The sequence below is a fragment of the Staurois parvus genome, unplaced genomic scaffold (genome assembly GCF_062004578.1).
Source record: "Staurois parvus isolate SC_StPar_1 unplaced genomic scaffold, SC_StPar_1.0 ptg000715l, whole genome shotgun sequence".
NCBI lineage: Eukaryota > Metazoa > Chordata > Amphibia > Anura > Ranidae > Staurois > Staurois parvus.
In genome coordinates, this window is record NW_028318511.1 from 12,286,795 (window position 1) to 12,297,134 (window position 10,340).

At 42.8% G+C, this 10,340-nt stretch overlaps 1 non-coding gene across 1 annotated transcript; it reads left to right on the forward strand.

Moving 5' to 3' along the window:
* Positions 1-8,682: 8,682 nt before the first annotated feature.
* Positions 8,683-8,755, forward strand: TRNAT-UGU (transfer RNA threonine (anticodon UGU)). The gene has a single exon. It is a non-coding gene; the product is annotated as a tRNA-Thr (tRNA).
* Positions 8,756-10,340: the final 1,585 nt, after the last annotated feature.

A 10,340-nucleotide genomic window follows, 5' to 3' on the forward strand; every position in this document is an offset into this window, starting at 1 on the left:
CTGCGTTGCTTTAACTGACAATTGTGCAGTCATGCAACAAAATGAAATTTACGTCCTTTTTTTTCCCCAAATTGAGCTTTCTTTCGGTGGTATTTGATCGCCTGTGCGTTTTGGGGTTTTTTTTTGTTCTCCAAAAAAAAAAAAGCGACAATTTTGAGAAAAAAACAATATTTTTGACTTTTTGCTTTTAAACATGTCCAGTGAAAAAAAACAAAAAAAAAACAAATTTCATCATAAATTTAGGCCAAAATGTATTCTGCACCATGTCTTTGCTAAAATAAAATCCCAAATATATAAATTAATTGGTTTACATGAAAGTTATAGCATTTAAAAATGGCGGTATAGATACCAGAATTTATTTCTTTATTTACTAGTAATGGCGGCAATCAGCAACTTATAGCGGGACTGTGGCAGACATTCTGACACTAAGGGGAACTGACTTGGTGTCACTGACATCCCCAGTGACACCAATACAGTGATCGGTGCTAAAAAAAAAGCACTGACACTGTAATAATGGCACTGGGCAGGAAGGGGTTAACATGAGAGATGATCAAAGGGTTAACCGTGTGCTGTTTCACTGTAAGCTCTGTGTGTGTGCTTCACTGTAATCACACTGCTTTGGATGGCAGCCATCCAAAGTAGTGTGCACGAGTTGACAGGGAGGAGAACTGTTTTGTTTATAAACAGTTCTCCTCCCCGTCAGAGATACTCGGCGATCACCGGGCACCGGTGAATAATCACCGTCTGGGACCTGGTAATTAACAGTCGCGGCCGCGAATGGCGGCGCGGGTAGGGTGTGCGCACGCCTCGCGTCCGCCCTACCTGGAAATGCAAAATCGCGCATATATCCATGATTTTGCGCAACCCTGCCGCTTGTAGCAGTATATCTGCTATAGGGCGGTTGGGAAGCTGTTAATATGGTGCTACCTTTGTACAAACTTACCTATGCCAGCCACAATTGTCCTAGGAAATTTGATAAGATATGGATGGCCTGGATAGATTCCTGGGGAGGTGAGTTAGAACCTGATTGAGCCTTGGGTACCTCCACTGTCAATTTCCTCCCTCAGTACTCTGACTGCCTCCTTCTCCCCTTTCCACCCTCCTGCATTTCCCTTCTTCCAATCATCCCTCCCTCCTTTCCACCTCATTTTCCCCTCCCCTGTCCCCTCCACTACCTTCCTACCCTTGTTATAGCTTCTAGGTTGGTGAATTGAAAGAATAGTTGCCATTTTTCTCATTGTACCGATTGTAATGAGATCTATAGTAGGCGCATATACTTGTGACTTGTATACATATTGTTCTGGATGATGTACCTTTACCTTTGCTGTATCCACCCAGTGCACTGCACTGACTGTTTATCTACTGGCTGTTGTTCATTGTCAACCACATATCTGTATCACACTTCTGTTTAATAAACGCTATCTGTTAAAATGTGTCACCTTGTGTGTCTGTACCAAGGCCAAACATTCCAGGATATGTAAACTTTTGATCAGGGCCATTTGGGTGATTTCTGTTATTATCATCTAAAAAGGAGCCAAACAACTATGAGATAATAAATGGCTTCATACGATCGCTATTCTTCTTGGCATGATCAGTCATATTTTCAATATTTTCAATATCAACGCCAAAATTTCACGATTTCTGCCAGGGTATGCAAACTTTTGAGCAAAACTGTAAGTCTAGCACCAGGGCTTGATCAAAGCTCAGGGTGACGACAGACAAATGGTAAGGGTACAAACCGAGCCCACAGAGGTAGGGCTGATGTGCTGGAAACTTGTGGACGTGCAAGTCTGCAATTTTAAAATAATAAAACTAAAATAATTGTATTTCCATGTTCTGTGTACTGTGGGAGACCAGATATAGTGGATGCAGGGTCCGGAGTTTAGTAACACTTTAAGCTTTCACAATAAAACCTGGAAGCTGATTGGTTTCTATGCAGAGCTGTACCAGATTTTGCACCATGCAAGTTTAGTAAATAACCCCCTAAGTGTCATTTCTTTCTACTGTTTCATTCCTCTGCTATATCCATGAGTCACTTCTGATAAGTTTTCCTGACACCAAGAGAAAAATGGTGACGGGGTGGCATCTCCAGCTGATTGACAGCCTCAGCTCTGTTCTTGTGTGAAGGGGAGGGTGTTTCTCTTACCTCCAGTCAGCTCTCAGAACTCTTCTCACTGAGCTCTGCAGTGTGTAACTTCAGCTCTCTGCCCCTTTTTTTCCTGACATCTCAGACAAGCTTTATAAATTCTGCACAGCTGTAAAGAAAAGAAGACTACAGATAGACAGGTATAACTTGTGTAGAATGATTTGTTTCATCTCTGTGTATCACCTGAGGTCAGTCACTTCACTGATTACTGTATATGTAAAGGTTTACAACCAGTTTACAGTAAATCAATAAACTGATCTCAAAGTATTTTGTTATATATTTGCAGAGCTATAGCCATTTATTTAGGCCTCATTCACACCATACGTGCAGAAAAACTGATGGAAACTGGCACGCAGATTTCACTTGCAGAGACATCAGTTTTCATGTGCGCTTCAATGAGTTTTATACATGTTGAAGATTCCGGCACAGAAAAAAATCTCCATGTAATACTAGTATTGTGGTGTGAACAGGACACACTGAGAACAATTGATTTGTGCCCTTACAGACTATGTGCAGAAAAACTGACGTCTCTGCACCATGGCACCTAGGCGATTGGAAGCTGAAGGTGTCCTCCCTCCCTGTAGTCTTTTGGGAAATGTGACAGGTCCCAGAAGACTACAGGACCATTCACGAAGTGCAGCGCTACTCACGCATGCGCAGTGGGTACCTGGCTGTGAAGCCGCAAGCTGTCACAGCTGGGTGCCCACACTGAAGATGGTGGCCTCCTGGAATACAGGACGGCTGGTGAAACGAGCTACGGGGGACACACCACGGGACCGAGGGACAGGTAAGTGGCTGTTTTTTAAAAGTCAGCAGCTACAGTTTTTGTAGCTGCTGACTTTTATTTTTTGATAGGTCGAGTGGAACTCCGCTTTAAGTAATTTGAAGCACTCATTTGTTGAGAGATACATAGGATGGACAACATGAAGCATGGCAGAAGCAGAAAGCAGATATTAGGCTTGCAACCCATTGAAACCTTTTATATACCTTTCCACAGAGAAGCTTCATCTCTAACAGCTGGCAGCTATTTGCTCTTCAGCCCTTATGGACTTGTATCCAGACTTTGATTTATGAATTGTACCATGGACTATATTGTTTTTTGAAGAACTATTTCCACACGATTTTTATATCCCTATTGGTGTCTCCCCTTCTGCCTATCTAAAGCACCACTGAATCTCCTTGCTAACCCATTGAAACCACCTCCCATATCCAAGCACCTGGCATGCAGTTACATAGTTACATAGTCTGGCGGAAAAAAGACAAAAGTCCATCCAGTTCAACCATTAAAAAAAAAATTATAATCCTATACCCGTAGTTGATCCAGAGGAAGGCAAAAAAAAACCCCAGCAAAGCATGATGCAATTTGCTCCTGCAGGGGGAAAAAATTCCTTTCTGATCTCCCAAGAGGCAATTGGATATTCCCTGGATCAACTTTACCTATAAGCATTGGTTCATATATGTGCGGGTGGTGCCGCTGCGGATTTGCACAAAAATTTGTGCAGCTGCACCACTGGCACAGAAGAATACGGACCCGCGAGCGGGTGCCATTCTAATGGCACGCCACCCACACTGGAAATCGCAACGTGCAGGCTGTGGTTTCCAAAGAAGTGCAGGGACTTCTTCCCTGCATGTTACAGGGCACGGGAGTCTATTCAAATGAATGGGCTCTCGTGCCCACGCAAAAAAATATCTGTGAACCAAGGGTAAATGTTAGTATCACGTTATATTCTGTGTATCTAACAAAGAATCCAGTCCTTTTTTAAAGCAATCCACGGAGCTGGCCAGAACCAACTCTTGAGGGAATCTATTCCACATTTTCACAGCTCTTACTGTGAAGAAACCTTTCTATATTTGGAGATTAAATTTCTTTTCCTCCAGACGTAAAGAGTGCCGCTTGTCCCCTGTGATGACCTCAGAGTGAATAGCTCTACACAGAGTTCACTATATGAACCATTGATGTATTTATACATGGAGATCATATCCCCCCTTAACTAGTTGCTGACCGCAGGTAGCCGAATGACGGCTACACTGCGGTCGGCCAGTTCTGGGAGGCCGTCATATGATGTCCTTCCAGAACGTGCTCTCCTGCGCGCCCCCGGGGGCACGCACACGGCGATCTCTGTGATCGCTGTGTCCTACGAGCACAGCTGATCACGTGATGTGGTAAAAGGCCAATCACAGCGGCCTTTTACCACGTGATCAGCCATGTCAAATGTCACCAGAAAATGCAATTGCCGGTTCTCGGCTGCCAGAGCGTGAGGAAAGTACTGCCGAGAACCAGCAGTTATCAGTGCAGGGATCGGCACCGATCATCAGTGCCCTGATGATCGGTGCCCAGCAAGCAGTGCCACACACCAGTTCTGCCCACCTGTACCCAGCAGTGCCACCCACCTGTGCCCAGCAGTGCAGCCCAGCAGTGTCACCAGTCAGTGCCCAGCAGTTGCGCCAGTCAGTGCTGCCTATCAGTGCCCATCATCTGTGCCACCTATTCGTGCCACCTTATTAGTGCCTATCAGTGCCACCTATCAGTGCCTATCAGTGCCGCCTTTCAGTACCCATCAGTGCTGCCTATTAATGCAGCCTCATCAACGCACATCAGTGAAGGAGAAAAAGTACCTGTTTGCAAAATTTTATAATAGAAACAAAGAAACTTTTTTTTTTCAAATGTATTGCTATTTTTTTGTTTATAGTGCAAAAAGTAAAACATGCAGCGCCAAGTTAATACCACCAAAAGAAATCTCTATTTGTGAGAAAAAAATGATAAAAATTTCATATCGGTACAATGTTGCATGACCGCACAAGTGTCATTCAAAGTGCAACAGCGCTGAAAGCTGAAAATTGGCCTGGTAAGGAAGGGGTATAAGTGCCCTGTAGGCACGCGGTTAATCTCCTCTTCTCAAGAGAGAATAAATTCAGTTCTTCTACTGTTTCCTCATAGCTGATCTCCTCCATGCCTCTTTCCAGGTTTTCCCAAAGACCAACAGACATCCTCCACTTTGGAAAGTGGGGGCGTTCCTTCATGTGGAAGAGGATCTCTTTGCAAGTTTGGAGGATTTAGAGACTCAAGGTCTGCAATCGTACTGAGCCCCGCCTTAAGTTTGGCTTTGGAGTGTAAAGCCTGGGGATACAAAAGGAATATTATGGCTTCAGAGAAGAGAGATTTTCCAGTTTGAGTCTTAGGATTTTTCTGCCGAAGTAAATACATCTTCCCCAGCTCTATTCCATGGAATCGGTAACATTTCAGCCTAGGAAATCTAACCTTATATAGCTCGCCATCGTAGGAGACTTGCTGGGTGGAAACATTTTAGTTGACATCCTGTTCATTTCGGCTGATTCAGTATATATGAGACAGATTTTGAGTTTTGTATGTATATACTGTACATGTAAACGAGATGTTGTTTCTATGTATAAATTTTGATTATATACTGTATATGTGCAGCAATATTTACTTTTGCATATGTTGACTCTGATTCCTGGTTTCCAGTATTACACAGTGGTTGCGCTTTACTGCTGCGCTTCACAATGTGAGTCAATGAGTCAGCCAACTCACTATAAACAATGCATTTCCATTGCAGATGGTATTTTATCTCAACCGTTGCTAGCAACTGGGCTGTAGTGACTATTCTACCTTGCTTCTCTTGGATAATCTATACTCCCCAGCTGTCCCAGATTCCATGGCACTGTCTAGGATTTGAACACAATCTCAAAATCCTGTAGACCCAGGCTGTGTCCTGAAGCCAATTGCTTGAGCATTTGTTCCAACACCAGCTCTGTATATTCCAAGCAGTGGAGTGATCTCCTGCCTGACAGCATCTGTATTGTCTTGTCAGCAGGAGGAGGAGGAAGAGAACAGCTGCACAGGACATAAACTTCTGTGCAGCCTAATCAACAAATCTCTACATTTCATGCAATAACAAACATATTCAAGGATAGACACAAAAAATAGAGACATTTACATAAAACTAAAACATAATTTTACATTTATGCCATTGTTGTGCAAATGTGCAACTGTGAGCAAACACGCCAAACAGTGCCTCTCCATGTGCCCCTACTCACCAGATAATTAGACCCCTAAACTATTAAAGTGAAATTCCAGCGAAAATAAAACAAAAATCAGCAGCTACAAAAATTGTATCTCCTGACTTTTAAAAAATGGACACTTACTTGTTCCTCGATCCCGTGGTGTCTTCCCTGCAGACCGTTTCACCGGCCACCCTGTGTTCCAGGGCGCAGGCATCTTCAATGTGGGCACCTGGCTGTGACAGCTTGGTGCTCAAAGAGCATGCGCAAGTAGTGCTGCGCTTAGTGAAGGGTCCCGTAGTCTTCTGTGTCCCAGAAGACTACGGGGAGGTAGGGGGGAGGACAACTTCCACTTCCAATCCCCTAGGCGATCACAAGGAAAGTGGAAGCGGGTAACTGTCTATTTTGGGTACCCGCTCTCCAAAGGTGCCAATCCTTAACAGGGAGCAGGGGACCAGTCCTTAAATACTTGACAACCGGGCTAAAGCCGAATGACAGCTACAGCGCAGTTGTCCAGTTCTGGGAGGGCGTCATATGATGTCCTCCCAGAACTCAGTGCCACCCATCTGTGCCCATCAGTGCCCAACAGTGCCACCCACCTGTGCCCAGCAGTGCCACCCAGCAGTGCCACCAGTCAGTACCCAGCAGTGCCACCAGTCAGTGCTGTCAGTCATTTCCACCCATCAGTGCCACCTATCAGTGCCCATCATTGCTGCATATCAGTGCAGCATCATCAGTGCCAGCTCATCAGTGTCGCCTATTAGTGCCCATCAGTGCTGCCTATCCGTGCCACCTCATCAGTGCCGCCTATCAGTGCTGCCTATCAGTGAAAATCTCATCAATGCACATCAGTGAAGGTGACCTGTTTGCAAAATTTTATAATAGAAACAAAGAAAATGTTTTGCTCTTTTTTTGTTAATAGCACAAAAAATAAAACACCCAGTGGCAATTAAATACCACCAAAAGAAAGCTCTATTAGTGTCATTCAAAGTGCAACAGCACAGAAAGCTGAAAATTGGCCTGGGCAGGAAGAGGGTATAAGTGCCCTGTAGGTAAGTGGTTAAAGTGGAACGTCCCCTTTTGGGTGTAGCTACGCTTTAAGAAGGTGTTATTTGTTCTCCTCCAAAATAACACCTCTTGCTTTGGCACTTTCAATCCACTTCTCCAACCTCCTTTCAGATCCGGTCAACCATTTTAAGCACCATAATGCCAAAAATATCCACATATAGTGTAAAACCCTTTTTATTTAATATCTCCAGCACATTTCACTATGTGCACTCACATAAAATCACCATAGGGTCGCCTTTCTTACGGGTAACCAAACACTTCATGGTTTCCAAGATGGCCATGCGGTTTCATCACTGATAAAGCCCTGCCCAATTAATTTTGTTCTCAGGACGTTTTCATCACATCACCTACATCACATTAACTACTTGCCCTCCAGAGGATTTACCCCCTTCCTGACCAGGCCATTTCTTGCAATACGACGCATTACTTTAACTGACAATTGCGCGGTCATGCAACGCTGTACATAAATGAAATTTATGTCATTTTTTCCCCACAAATAGAGATTTATTTTGGTTGTATTTGATCACCTCTGCATTTTTTATTTTTTTGCGCTATAGAAAAAAAAAGATTGACAATTTTGAAAAAACCCCAATATTTTTTACTTTTTGCTATAAAACATACCCAGTAAAAAAATTTTAAAAAATCACATCGCTTCATAAATTTAGGCCAAAATGTATTCTGCTACACAAAATCCTAACACCTGTAACATTAATACAGTGATCAGTGCTAATGAAAAGCACTGACTGTACTAATGGCACTGGGCTGGAAGGGGTTAACATCTGAGGCGATCAAAGGTTAACTGTGTGCTCTTTGACATTATGTGCTGTGTGTGTTTTACTAGGGAAACACGATGCTTTGTATCTCTCTGCTGTGCAGAGAAATATAAAGCAGCATGTCCTTGCTGGCAGGAAAGAGACCTCTGCTGTTTACACACCCTGTCAGCTTTCCCCAACGATCGCCGGGTGCCGACGGGGAATTTTCTGGCTGGGACCCGGTGATCGACATCCCTAGCCGCCAATGCAAATCACATATATATATATATATATATATATATATATATATATATACGTGATTTTGCGCAGCCCTGCCACCCTGTAGCAGTAGTTCTACTATAGGGTGGCATTAAAGCAGTTAAAGTCTCACTTTACTGACATCACAATCGCTGCTATGACTTTAAGTGACCCATACCTTTGCCCATATATGCCTTTTTCTCTTCCTCCATCTCCTTTTCTCATGTCTCCTCAGTCCACTTTGCCACTCCTGCCATTATGTTTGGCTGCCAGGATGTTAATGCCTTAGTAAGTGTTTATTTGGTAAGCAAACAGTTACTTGATGATATGTATGAATGACAGGATATTGTATTGTTTACAATGTTATTCCTATTCACCTGCTGCAGCCTGGAAAGATCTCATGTATGGCCAACAAAGGTGTACACTTTAATGCAAAGTGGCTCCATAGCTCAGGGGTTAGAGCACTGGTCTTGTAAACCAGGGGTCGTGAGTTCAAATCTCACTGGGGCCTAGCCTTATTTACCCTTAAAGGATAACTGACCCCAAGAACGATAAAAACAATAACTTGCATCTTACAGCCTTAGATATGTTGACTGCATTTTTTTTTCAAGCCAAGTACATTTTCAGCAAATACAGAAAACAACTGTCAATCCTGCCCGAAAAGCAGTGTCCTTGTCACTTCCTGTGAGCTGCACTGCAGAATATATTCCTTCCTAGCTATCTTCTGAACACAACCATACCCCCTATCAGGAGAGCAGCCATGGGTGACAACCATTGCTTCCTCCATATATACAGTGGAGGAGCAACAAAGCCATCCAGGGACAGGAAGTGAGTGCAGGATTACCCTATGAAAAAAAAGCAAAATAAGCTTGAAAAATGAAAATAAATGCAACCACCACACCAAGAGCTAGTAAGCTCCAATAAACATTTTTGGTTTTAGGTTTAGAAATACGTAATGTGACATTTTCCTTTCTCCATGAGTGACCAGGTTCATTTAATGTTAGAGATTCTGTATATACCCCTACACAACAGACAGTGTATCGTCCACATGTGTTTATCTGCTGCTTTTCTGCAAACAAGAAACAGGAACTTCATTATTGAGAAAAGACATAGTGTTTAACCATATATGCAGCTAAAAACCTATAAATACTGCCATCTACTAGTTAAAGCATATATTTCTACTGAATGCTGATGTAGTTGTACAAAAATACATGAACACTGTTACATAGTTACATAGTTTGTCTGGCTGAAAAAAGACAAAAGTACATCCAGTTCAAACATTAAAAAAAAAAAAAAAAAAAAGTTATAATCCTATACCCACAGATGATCCAGAGGAAGGCAAAAAAACCCAGCAATGAATGTTCCATTTTGCTCCTGCAGGGAAAAGAATTCCTTCCTGATCCCCCGAAAGGCAATCGGATATTCCCTGGATCAACTTTACCTATAAATGTAAGTATCCAGTTATATTCTGTGTATCTAAGAAAGAATCCAGGCCTTTTTTAAAGCAATCCACTGAGCTGGCCAGAACCAACTCTTGAAGGAGTCTATTCCACATTTTCACAGCTCTCACTGTGAAGAAACCTTTCCGTGTTTGGAGCTGTACTCCAACACCCCCACTCAACAACTACTCCTTATATTAGTCCCATTTTGGACCTCAGTTCTATGAATCTGTTTCTTGTGAGCAATTTTGTCAAATGATCTGATCCACTTTTGTTTCTCATGGGTTGGAATTCTTTGCTTCTCATCCCATGAATCTGGCTCTGGTTTTAATGCTACGTGAGCAACATAGTACAGATGATTGGATGGCATGCCTTTATTGCTTCTGGTGGATTTCCTGATTGAAACACCTATGTTTTTCTTGTAAGATGTGTACATAGGCTTTGCTTCCAAAATTTTTATATGGTTCAGATTTGTGACCTTTCCATTCCACAGTTCATATAGAGTTTCTAAGTTGATCTTCCTGGTAGTCAATTATGGAGATAGCATGCAGTCATAATTGCCTCCCCCCAGTACGTGGTTGGCATATCTGCATCAAACAACATAGATATTCCACTCTCACGTAGAGTACTTTTCAAAAATAATAACAAACACTTTCC